This window comes from Dasypus novemcinctus, chromosome 6 (genome assembly GCF_030445035.2).
Source record: "Dasypus novemcinctus isolate mDasNov1 chromosome 6, mDasNov1.1.hap2, whole genome shotgun sequence".
Taxonomy (NCBI): Eukaryota; Metazoa; Chordata; class Mammalia; order Cingulata; family Dasypodidae; genus Dasypus; species Dasypus novemcinctus.
This window is the reverse complement of record NC_080678.1, coordinates 81,623,777-81,636,615: the sequence shown is the minus strand read 5'-3', so window position 1 is coordinate 81,636,615 and position 12,839 is coordinate 81,623,777. Positions and strand designations below refer to the sequence as shown.

The following is a 12,839-nucleotide window of genomic DNA, read 5'->3' as shown; positions in this document are numbered from 1 at the left end:
TGTTAGTATAGTTCCATGAACACAATAGATATTCAATAAATGTTAGTTAACGTAAATTTTTATTCTTATGCTATTCTTATGTTAGTGGGGAGAAAGAGATCCCTTGAAGAAAAATGGAGAAAATGGTTGATTTTGCTTACTTCAGTGATAGCTCTGCCTGCTTTTCCCCCTCATGACTGAAGCCTTTTCTCCAGTTTTGCTAAGTAAATCCTTGAACGAAATTTCATTTTAATGTTCTCTGGCACAGTAATTTCATTCCATTTCCATAACAGAACAGAGTATCCTTCCCATCCCACTTCTGGTAGCAAGCTCTCTAGAAAAAAAACAAACAACAAATCACGTTATTAGTAGGTCAGGGACTAAACTCTCCAATATTATTAGTTTGCAAATAAAGTACGTGACACATATGGTTGAGGAAGCAGTGAGGCGGTTTCTAAATGCAAACAATGCTCCAACTTCAGGAAATTGGGAAATATTACCAAAAGAAGCCTAAACCTAAACGCAGTTCTAAGGAAACAGCTCCCAAACTACTCTTATGATCCAGCGTTCTTTTCACCAATAAGCCTCTTAAAATATATGCCTGAGAGGGCACACCAGAGCAAAAGCAGAGGGCTTCTGAGAACTCTCTTGCCTTCCCGCCTAATCGTCATGCGGGCGGGGGTTGAGGCCGAGGCGGGGCGAGTTGCTTCCTCCGCCCTTCCCCTCTCTTGTTTCTCTGTTCCTCCGACAGGCCTTTCGCCGCGATCCCGAAAGGCCCAGCGACTAGGAGAGTCACGTGAGAGTGGGCGTTGGAAATAGAGGCTTGTCTCTGCTATTGTTTAGTCTCTGTGGTTGTCAGAGCTGGAATCCTCTGAGGAGGAAACTGCCGGAGCTCGAGTGTGAACGGGTGAGTCTTGGAGTCTAAAGGGAGAGAGGGGAAAGGCGTTTAGGGAAGCGGGGGGGTGAGGCGGGCTGTGAAGAAACACCTTCAGAGACCTGACCTCCGGGGCCAGCCGTTTGTCCACGTCGGTAATCTGGCGGTTTCTCAGGTCCCGCGGGATAGCTGTCTCTCCTTGAAACACCCAGCTCAGGGACTGAGAGGAGTCTTCAGTCTTATCTGCTTGGGTCCTCCACTTTTCTGTACCTCATCCCGTCCCTTCTCCATTCCTGGGGAGAATTGCTTCCAGTGCCAGTGGAAACCGCAGGGTTTACTTAGACGCCGACGTCCCTCTTCTCACGGGTGACCAGGAGACACAGGTATCCTTGGCTGGTCCTCTTGGGACTCGGTTCTTAGGAGCCTCCCCTCCCTCCCACCCCCACCCCGGTGTGGGGATCTGTGGATGGGGTTGGAACTGAGTGGGAGAATTTACAATTGGAGGATGGAGAGGAATATTAATCATTGAAACGAAAAGAGAATTGGAAAATCAGTGGGACCCGAAGGAGCACTACAAAGTACAGGTTTCTCTGTCCAGTTTTTATCCTTTCTAGAGCCTTCCGGTTCTCGTTCTACTTTCCTCAAGTTTCCTTCTCAGATTTGAGAATGAACCAGGTGTTATTGATTCTTGTGAATGTTGGGAGAAGGGTTTAAAATGGGCTGTTTTTTTAAGTCGCCACCTCTATTATCTTAGGGTTTATAGTTTCTTTACGTTTTGGGTATTCGTAAATATAAGTAGAATACAAATTTTATAACTAACGGATAAACTTTTATTTTTCTGTGGTACCTGGAAAGATCCATTTTCTTCCTATTCTTTTATAAATAGATGTTTCTGTCACACTTCTGCTAAATCGCCTCTTGGGAAAATACCTTTGTTTATATTGAAGTTATGTGAAAGTGAGCTAGCAGTATAAGAAAAGAGTTGCAAATAAGGTGAAACAGGTTTGGTGTTGATAGCTGTGAGAGAGTTCAGGTTCACTGACAGATTAATATGACAGATTAATAAAATGTCAGCATCTTGAGATGTAGATGTTTGCCAGGATCACCAATCTTCTGTCTTTCTGGTGTTGATTAGGACAGGTAATGAGCTTGCTGAGTATTGCCTTTACCTAAAAATGTTTTACAACCTACTGCAACTGTGTGAGTAGGTTGCTTTGCTCCAGTTTACTCTTGTAGGTCCCTGACCGTAACTTCCACATGAGAACATCACTGTGGCCATCTAATTAGTCCAGAAAGTGTCACTGACACTTTATAAATGTCCTTACTGAGGGTCATAAGACACAAAGTAACATTAACTTTTGTGAATATTCAGCAGTGGGTTGTGTGCCCAGAGGAAAGGAGAAGAGTAATGGAAACTAATAAAAGCAAGAGAACAGAAGCATGTATTTCTATCTTTCTTTATACTCTATAGAGTATTTACTACATTCAGTAGACTTTTGCCATCCCCCAAAGCAAGTCTTGCGACTGAATTTTTTAAATTTAAGAAAAAAACAATACTATGTATTTTCTCCTATAGTATAATGTTATGTCAAATAAATAAAACAAAGATTTAACTGATCCCATTCACACCTTATATTATTTAGAATTATGGGACTAAAATAGTTGGTAAAGCTATTAACCAAATTTTGCCACTTTTAATCTTTAAAGTTAGTTTAACCTTTTGAGCAGTTTTTATAATCTCTGCTGCATTTGCTTGAACGTTTACCTGTTTTTTTTCCTGTATAGTATCAATTTTTAAAAAGGTTTACTCAGACCTTTTCCCTACTCAAATGAAAATAGCCTTTATTTTGTACCAAGGGGAAAAGTACATTCCTTTTAAATAGATATTCTTTTGGCTTTGGTAAATTTTGAGAAAATTGTTAATACTTTAAAGATATTTAATATTAATATCAACATATTTAAGAAGAAAACAGAATATTTTTAAATGTTTTTTTAAAATAAAAGTAGTATGTGCTTATTTTTGAAAAATGGAAACATAGAAAATATGCTGTTGAAATCCCAATTTCTCTTTTCCTCTACCACCAGATAACCATTGGTTCTCCTTGCTTATTTGGAAATCAGATGGAAGAATAGTTAAGACTCTGGACTTGGACTCTCTGGGAAAAGTGGCACTAATAGCTCTAGGCTTACATTCTACAACCTTAGAAACCCCGTAAGAAAGAAAACTTTCCATTCTCTTCTATCCCAGCAAACTACTCTATGGAAGTCTTATTTGGCCTGGCTTGGGTCATTGCCCATCCTACATGCAGTCTCTGGCTAGGGTGATGGAATGTTTTGGTCAGACTTGGATCTTGTACCCATCCTGGATTAGGGAGTAGGGGATACGGTTTCAAAACATGGATTTAGGAGTGGGTGGCAGATATTTCTAAAGAAAAATTTAGGTGTTATTTTCTGGAGAAGGAAGAATCATTGTTGGACAGGTGAAAACCACCACTGAACACTAAAATAATTTTATATGTATTTGGGTTTTTTTTTAACTTTCTATTTTGAAATACTTTCAAACTCACAGTTACAATAATAATACAAAACCCATTCAGAGAACTTCAGACCACCAATTTTAACATTTTGCCACATTTGTCATATCATTCTTTATATAATCTGTCTGCCTATCAATCCATTTTCTGAACACATTGTGCTCCTTGAACACTTAATACTGCCATGTATATTTTCTAAGAAAAAGGATATTCACTTATGTAAGCCATTTTTAGTGCAGTTATCAAGTTCAAGAAATTTAGTATTGATATAAAGCTTACTGCTTTCATATGACCCATCAATGTCCTTTTGAGGCTTCTGTCTTGTTAGATCCCATCCAGGGTCATGTATTACACTTAATTGTCATCATCTCTTTAGTTGCTATATCTTTGGGGACATATACATAACATAAACTTTCCCGTCTCAACCACTTACCATTCCCTTACCACTTTTCATTACCAAAACTTTCCCATCTCCCCAAACAAAAATCCTGTACCCATTATGCATTAACTCCGCATTCCTTCTGCTCCCCTCCCCTGGCAACCTGTATTCTACTTTCTGTCTGTTTGAGTTTGCATATTCTCCAGTATTTTCTTTGTAGTTACCATGGGGCTTAAATTTAACATTCTAAATCTATAATAATCTCATTTGCTTTGATACCAACTTAACTTTAATAGTATACACATACTATGTTTCCATACTTCTTGCATCCCCCCACCTTTATGTAGTTCATGTCAAAATTATACTTTTATACATTATGAGTTCCAAACTACTGATTTCTGATTATGTTTTATGCATTTGCCTTTTAAATCCTGTAGGAAGCAAATAGTTGAGTTACTAACCAAACTTAGAATAGTACTGGAACTTATGTTTACCCATGTGTTACCCTCACTGGAGATCTTTATTTATTCATGCCTTTTCAGTCTGTTGTGTATAGTCCTGTACCTTTAACCTGCAGAACTCTCTTTAACACCTCTTTAAGGCCTGTCTCAGAGTGACAAATGACTTTAGCTTTTGTTTATCTGGGAATGTTTTAAATCTCTTCCTAATTCTGAAAGACAGTTTTGCTGGATATAGAATTCTTGCTTAGCATTTTTTTTCCTTTGAGCATTTTATATATCGCTTGTTCTAATGATTTCTGATGAGAAATAGGCTCTTAATCTTATTGAGGTTCTCTTGTACATGACTTGATGCTTCCCTCTTGTGACTTTTAGGAGTCTCTCTTTATTTTTAGCATTTGACAGTTTGACCTGGCACGCTGTGGGTATATTTGGGTTCCCTGTTTGGAGTTCATTGAGTATCTTGGTTGTGTATATTCATGAATTTAAATTTGGGAAGTTGTCAGCTATTATTTCCTTGAATATTCTCTTTGCCCCTTTCTCCCACTCTATTCTCCTTCTGGGAATCCCACAAGGTGAACATTTGTATGCTTGATGGTATCTCACAGGTCCCTCAGGTTCTGTTCACTCTTCTTCATTCTTTCTTATTTCTGCTCCTCAGACTGGATGATTTCAATGATCTTATCTTCAGATTCACTATTTCTTTCCTCTGCCAGATCCAGTCTGCTATTGAACCCCTTTAGGGAATTTCAAATTTATGTTACTGTAGTCTTCAACTCTGTTGGGTTCCTTTTAATAATTTCTATGTCTCTATCAGTATACTCTTTGTGTTCATCTGTTGTTTACCTGCTTTCCTTTAGCTCTTTGTCCATGTTTTCCTTTAGCACTTTGAGCATATTTAGGACCATTTTTTAAAAGTCTTTGTTATATCTTGGTCTGGTCCTCTTCATTGATGCTTTCCACTGCTTTAATTTTCTTCTTTGCCTGGGCTATCACTTCCTGTTTCTTTCTATGTTTTGTAATCTTTTACGTTTTGGTCCCCGCTCGCCCCTTGCAGCTTGCTTGCTGTCTGCTCTTTTTGTGTCCATTTGCTGTGCGCTCTTCTGTGTTTTTACTTGTCTCCCTTTTTGTTGCATCACCTGGCTCTCCGTGGTGCTTACAGGCCAGGTGGCACTCCGCGGCGCTTGCAGGCAAGCCTGCCTTCACAAGGAGGCCCCAGGACACGAACCCAGGGCCTCCCAAATGGTAGATGGGATCCCAACTGATTGAGCCACAGCCACTTCCCTACCTTTTGGTATTTTAATATGTTAATGCTGAAACTTAGATTCCGAGGCATCTGTTGCTTCAATTTGTTAGTTAAGGTATTAATAGTTAGTGTTAAGACAGAGCTTTCCTTGAATGCCAGGAGCTAACAAAAAAAAAAAAAAAGAAAGAAAACACCTTTCCTAGACTTTGCAGATTAACCTATGCAGTCTTCTTCAGAGCTTATCCATACAATGAATTTTGAGAACAGCCCAAGCCTAGGGGCCACCCAGATCTTTTATTCACATGTATCTTGTCTTGAGCATGCACATGTGGCCCTGGGAATTCCCCCGTTTACACAAATGTCCCCTCTTCCCTAGGAAGACTGCTTTTCCTATATATGGTATAGGAAATAAAATGTTTTAAATGTTTAGATATGTGCAGTTGATGATATGATTAAATGCTTCATTCTTTTAATTATTTCATGTTTAAAAACATGTTAGTGTTGAAGCCACTCCATTTTGAGCATGATATGAAATTCAGTCACTATAATTGTCACTCATTTCTGTCCCTGGATGTTAACTTTAAAACTGTAGTTAAAATTAATGTGTGATTTTTGTATCTTTATGGATTATTCTGATGGGTTTGTTATATTTTAAAATAAAATATAATTGAAATAATATATTGTTTACTTCACTATTTTGTTTTCAATTAAAAAAAATGTTAGCACAGTTGAGTGGATATGAGAATTTCAGTTGCTAATATTGGCAATATAAGCTATAGATTAGAAAGTTCTGTGTTCTAAAACCCAACTCCATCACTTCTTGACCTTGAGCAAATTACTTAATCTCTCTGAATTTGAATTTATTCCATTTTCAAAATGGAAATGATCATACCTGTCTTACAGGGGTCTTCTCAGTATTAATGAATTAATAATGTATGACAAGTGCCTGACACATATTAGGTTCTCAATAAATGTAATTAACAATGACAATAACAAAAATAATATATGAAAGCAATTTACTTTTCTGATTTTAGAATATGTAGCCTGGACATAGATTGTTATTCATTCAATTTGTCCTAATTTTAGCAGGCTTTAAATTGTTGTTTTGCATATATATTAATAAACTAGAAAACTTTGTTTAGAATACATAATTATTTGTAGAGTGCCCAATTACTTGAAGAATGCCTATTCCAAGTATAACTCTCAGCCTGGAATAATGTGTTTGGAAGAGTTTTAATTGAACTCTAAGCTCAGTGAAGTTTAAGGTTAAGTGGACAATATAGTGTGTTCCTTCACTATACAAGGGGAGTTAGAGGTTGAGCATCTTGGAAGTGTAACTCAGAATTCATGGTTATTTTTGGGCCTAAGCACAAATGATGAAATAAAGTATTGTATTTAATTGTTAGGGTAAGTTCAGAGTAAGGAGAAGCAATACTTTAAGCACACTATATGCTGGCTACCTATAGGTAGAAAAGATAACAGTTCAGAATGGTACTTGAAAAAAAATGTAACTGTGGAATTGAACCTCTGTGAGAAGTGATTGATTTTAAATATAATAATGATCTGGCATTGAGAAGTTAGATATTGCCACTATATTAGTCAGCCAAAGGGTTGCTGATGCAAAGTACCAGAAATCTGTTGGCCTTTATAAAAGGTATTTATTTGGGGTAGAAGCTTACAGTTACAAGGTGACTGTACTTTCTCACCAAATGTCTGTTGCCACGTGTTGAAGCAAGATGGCTGCCTCTATCTGAGAGGGTTCAGCCTTCCTCTTTCCTCTTAAGGCTCCATGGGCCCATCTTTTTCTGATCTCAGCTGTAAGCTGGCATAAGGCTTGTCTCTGAGGGCTTCTCAGCTGCTCTGGTCTCTTCACAAAGTCAGCTGTAAACCACCAGGTGAATGTTTCATCTCTCCCCTGGGGTCCAGCCTCAAAACCAAGTTGTCTCCTCTGTGGTATCTTTTTCTGTGTATCCACTTCTCTCTGAGAATCTGTTTTATCATCCCACCAAGGGGGCTGCCCTAATGATGTGGTCTAAACGAAACCCTAATCTTGATTTACTAAGTAAAAGTGAAACCTCTGAATTTAATGCTGTCAAAGGGGTATCACACCGAGACGAGCAAACCAGTTTAAAGATGAAATCAATTGTCTCTTTTTGGAAGTCATAAACAGTATCAAAGAGAGCTACATCCTTGTTATGTTGTAGTCATGTTCATGAGAAAAGGAATAGTTAGAAATTAATTAATCTTTTCTTTCCCCAAAATAACAGGACCATAAGTTTTTTGCAGAGTGAAAACTTTTTCTAGACAGACTAATGTTATATTCAAGATGAGTTTTAGGGAAGTGGACTTGACCCAATGGATAGGGCATCCATCTACCACATGGGAGGTCCGCGGTTCAAACCCTGGGCCTCCTTGACCCGTGTGGAGCTGGCCCACGTGCAGTGCTGATGTGCACAAGGAGTGCCATGCCACGCAGGGGTGTTCCCCTCGTAGGGGAGCTCCACGCGCAAGGAGTGTGCCCCGTAAGGAGAGCCGCCCAGCGCGAAAGAAAGTTCAGCCTGCCCAGGAATGGTGCCACACACATGGAGAGCTGAGGCAGCATGATGACGCAACAAAAAGAGACACAGATTCCCATGCCACTGACAACAACAGAAGTGGTCAAAGAAGAACACGCAGCAAATGGACACAGAGAACAGACAACTGGGGGGGTGGAGGGAAGGGGAGAGAAATAAAAAAATAAATCTTTAAAAAAAAAAAGATGAGTTTTACTGTGATAATGTTGAAACTTTAGTGTAAGCTTTGAGAAATATGTTGTCATCTCTCATATTAAACATCCAAATAATGTTTTGCATTTCTTTCCAAAGGGATTTAATATCAGTTATTTAAAACGTAAAGTGCCTAGTCTAATAACCTGTTTGTTCAGTGTTGGGCAGTTACTTGTTGTCCATTATATACACTGTTAATTTCAGTTTTGCTTTTTACAGTTGTTCATTGAGTATGAGAATTCAATCAGCAAGCTATTTCTTTTCCTTCTAAAAGCTAAATATAAATGCTTTGATTGCCTGTAATAGAATAAAGTCAGCATTCTCTAACATGGCATTATAAAGAGCATCAGAATCTAGCTCTAATCTACCTTTCTAACCTTAGTTCTTATATCTCTACCTTGACTTTTTATTCCTTTCCCCAAATTCTAGTCATAATGAAATACTTTTTGCTCACCCAAATTATATGACTTTTTCTGCCTTTATGCCTTTGTGGAGACTTTTTGTTTTACTTAGAATGCTTCTTGACATCCTTCCATCTTCCGACTGGTTATTAATCTTTAAATCAGATTAATGAGTTATTGTACAATTTGCAAAACCTCCCTTCTACCTCATGTGATTATTTTCCTTTCATGGTTCCCATAATAAATCATTTTTACCTTTTAAATATATTCTTCTGACTTTGTGGAACAGTTATATGTATCTTTGAAAAATGGGACTGATTCTTGATGCCAGAACTGGGTCTTATTCATTGTAATATCCTATGATAGTTTGAAGATGTATGGACCCCAGAAAAGTACATTCTTAAAGTTAATCCATTCTTGTGGGTGTAAATCCATTGCAAGTAGGATCTTAATTTAAGATGTGACCCACCTCATTCAGGATGGCTCTTAATCATCCTACTGGAGTCCTCTATTAATGGAGGACTAAAAAGCCAAAGACACAGAAGAAGAAAAAAAGCCTGAGAGACAGAATGAGAGGTCCTGGAGGTTGGAGGCTGGAATCAGTGGCTCTTAGAGGCACTGAAAGAGGCCCTAGAGAGGCTAGGCCTGCAGAGCAGCCTGAAGCTGAAAAGATGAGGCCTGGAGGAAAGGGGAGAGAAAGTATACTGGCATTGTGCCTGGCCATGTGATTTATTATCCACAGTTGCAACTTGATGAGACAGCATCTCTCTCTTTTTTTTTTTAAAGATTTATTTTCCCCTCCCTCCATTGTTTTGCCCTCACTGTCTGCTCTCTGTGCCCATTCACTGTGTGTTCTTCTCTGTCTGCTTGTCTTCTCTTTTAGGTGTTACCAGGAACCAATCCTGGGACCTTCTAGAGTAGGACAGAGGTGCTCAATCTCTTGTGCCACCTCAGCTCCCTGATCTGCTGTGTCTCCTATTGTCTTTCCTCTGTGTCTCTTTTTGTTGCATCATCTTGCTGTACCTGCTCTCCACAGTGGGCCAGCACTCCTGCGCAGGCTAGCAGTCCACATGGGGCCAGCTCACTTTCACCAGGAGGCCCTGGTAATAGAACCCTGGACTTCCTATATAGTAGATGGGAGCCCAATTGCTTGAACCACATCTGCTTCCTGAGACAGCATCTACATCTGCTTCCTGAGACAGCATCTCTTGATGATGCTTTGATTTGGATACTTTCAGAGCTTCAGAATTGTAAGCTTTTGACCTAATAAATTCTGTTATAAAAGCTTTAGCAGTTTGATATTACTTATGAATTCCAAAAAAGATATAGATTATGTTTGTAAACGGATTTCCTCTGGGCTGATACCATTTGACTATATTACAGTCAAAGGTTTTACATTTGCTTGATTAAATCAAGATTAGGGCTTTGATTTGACCACTTCAGTAGGGTGTGACTCAGGGTTGATAGAAACAGACACTCACTCAAGAAGATACACAGAAAAAAGATAACATGGAAGAAGTCACAGAAGAAGAGAGAACTTGTCATTTTGGTCCTGCAATGTGACAGAAAGGAGAAGGCTCAAACAGCTAAAGCCCTGGGGAGAGCTGAACCATTAACCTGATAAGTTTGTATCTGAAGAGATCAGAGCCCGTAAGTAGCTAATAAGTCCTGGAAAGAAATGACCCCTCCAGCCTACAGCTGAGATTGCAAGAAGCTGGACCCACAGAGCCTTAAGAGGAAGAGGAAGACTGAACCCTTGCAGAGATCGGCAACCATCTTCCTTCAACATGTGGCAGCAGACTTTGGTGAGAAAATACCTCTTATGGTACATTGAGTTGGACTCTTTAGGGCCTTGTAACTGTAAATACCCTTTATAAAAGCCAACAGATTTCTGGTACTTTGCATCAGCACCCTTTTGACTGACTAATAAGAAGCCAACATATTTCTGATATATTGCATTGGGAGTCTTTAGAAAAACTAAAACACATCCTGAGTGCCAAACACAGTGTCTATCATATATACAAGCTCAGAATATATTTGGCAAATGAATGAGTGAATAAGATATATGTTTTAGAAATAGGAATAGGAAAAATGATATAATACAATTTGTATTAAGTCTGTACTCTGTATATAACATTTATCTGCCTGATGTGTTTAGAAATCTTGCCTGGATACATCTAGAAAATTCTGTCTATGCATTCTATACACACCAACTAACATATTTTATGTGTCTAATATGTACCAAATCTGTGCAAGTCCTGAAAAGAGACATGAAACATATATGCCATTCTTTAAAAAAAGTCATAGTCTAGTGGTGGCAACAGAAAAATGAATTGATGATTATAATTTAAATTTAAACTAATTAAAATATTAACTATTCAGTTTTCAGTTTCATTAGACACAATTCAAGTGCTCAGTAGCTACCTAAGGTTAGTGGCCACCCTATTGGATAACATGTATATAAAACATTTCTATTATCACAGAAAGTTCTGTTTACGGAGATGCTGTAGCATATTGTAAATAAATGTAAATCTGTGTTCTGTTGCTCCAAATGATACTTTTCATTTTAACCGTGTTCCCTCCTTTTCCCAATAAAACTGCCTTTTCAGGAGATTGTATTTTTTAAAATCATTAAGTGGATTCAAGTTACAGTTCAAGCAAAGCAGGATTGCTAATTTTCTCAGGACTTTAATCTTAACAATTTAAATTAAGCAATATCAGAATTCAGTTTCTGATTTCAGCATTGCTGAATTTTTTAAAAGCTTTGACTTTGGTTTCCTTTTCAGTCAAATTGGAGTAATAATAAAACTTACCTCAAAGGTTTATTGAGAATTAAATAAAGTAGTAGATATCAGGCATTTAGCAATTTAGCATTTTAAGAGAGTTTGACAAATCAATTCTTAGAAAAAAACTTTTGAGACAGTTGAGGAAATTTGAATATGGATTGAGTATTAGCTCATATGCAGGAACTGTCGAATTTGGTAAGTGTAACAATGACATGATTATTGAAAAAAATAGTTCATAATTTTGAAAAGTCAGCAAAATGATATATCTGAGATTTGTTTTTAAATAATTCAGAAAAAAGATCTAAAAAGGACAGAAAAAATGGTCTCGACTTCCATATCTGGAGAAGAAAGAGTAATATGGAGAGATTTACTCTCTTGCCTGAAACAGTTCGACGGAGAAAATAAACAATAGAGTAGTTTTTGAGTTTTGGGACATTATACAACAAAGGAGTGTGATCCCTGAGAGATGGGCGTCAAAGAGGTGAGCTCTACAATTGCCCTGGCTTGCTGCTTGGAGAAAGTTTCTTGGCTATGGAGCAAGATATGGCAACCCAGGTAGAGTGCAGTGGTCTCCCTGAGTTGAGGGACTCTGTGGAGACCAAGGCAGCTGGATTGTGCAGGGCAGAATGCTGGAAGTGAAATAACTGTAGAGAGAGAAAAATTTGGAGATCTGCAGACATATTCACCTGTTTTTGTTTCCTTGCCTGCTCAAATAAATACCATGCAATGCGTTGGCTTAAGCAGTTGGAATTTATTGCTCACATTTTTGAGACTAAGAAAAAATCCATATCAAGATGTCATCAAAATGATGCTTTGTTTCCAGAGACTGGCATTCTGGGGATGGCTGTGGCAATTCTTTGTCTTTGACTCCTCTGTCACATGGCAATGGTGGCCTTTCCATTCTTCCAGATTCTGTTGAATTTGGATTCTTGTTCTCTGTGACTTTCTCTCTATCTGTATGAATTTCATTCCACTCATAAAGTACCCCAGTAATAGGATTAAGACCTATCCTGATTGAGGTGGGCCACACCTTAACTGAAGTGACCTCATCAAAATTCCTACTTAACAATGGATTTACACCCACAGAAATGGATTAAGGTTAAGAACATGTTTTTCTGAAATATCTGTAACTCCAAACAACCACACCTACTCAAGTGTTCCCTTCAGCTATTTAGCTGAGAACTGATCAGTGCATACATGTGAGAAAACACCCAAGACTAGTAAACAAACCACCCAAAAGGAATTGAGAGAACGATACATAGATCTCTTTCAGGATCAGGAGTAGTGGCTTTTCCTACCAGCTACAGTGGAAAACCTTTTAACATGTTGTCATATAGAGTACTCAGAGGGGTTTGCCTTAGTTGTGGAGGAAATTAGCCTTAGACAGAATGCTGTTCTGGCCTAGCCTAACAAGACT

At 38.2% G+C, this 12,839-nt stretch overlaps 1 protein-coding gene and 1 long non-coding RNA gene across 2 annotated transcripts in view; one reads left to right on the top strand and one right to left on the bottom strand.

The window, feature by feature from the left end:
- Positions 1–208: 208 nt before the first annotated feature.
- On the bottom strand, positions 209–558 carry LOC131278748 (uncharacterized). Its single transcript, XR_009186173.2, has 2 exons — positions 480–558; positions 209–313 (listed from the first exon to the last, which is right to left on the bottom strand). It is a non-coding gene; the product is annotated as an uncharacterized lncRNA (long non-coding RNA).
- A 117-nt stretch (positions 559–675) lies between these two features.
- Positions 676–12,839, top strand: part of MICU1 (mitochondrial calcium uptake 1) — a 257,726-nt gene continuing 245,562 nt past the window's right edge. Inside the window, exon 1 of the mRNA XM_058299000.1 lies at positions 676–886. The gene's annotated coding sequence lies outside the window, so the exon portion shown is untranslated. The remainder of the gene's footprint in view (positions 887–12,839) is intronic.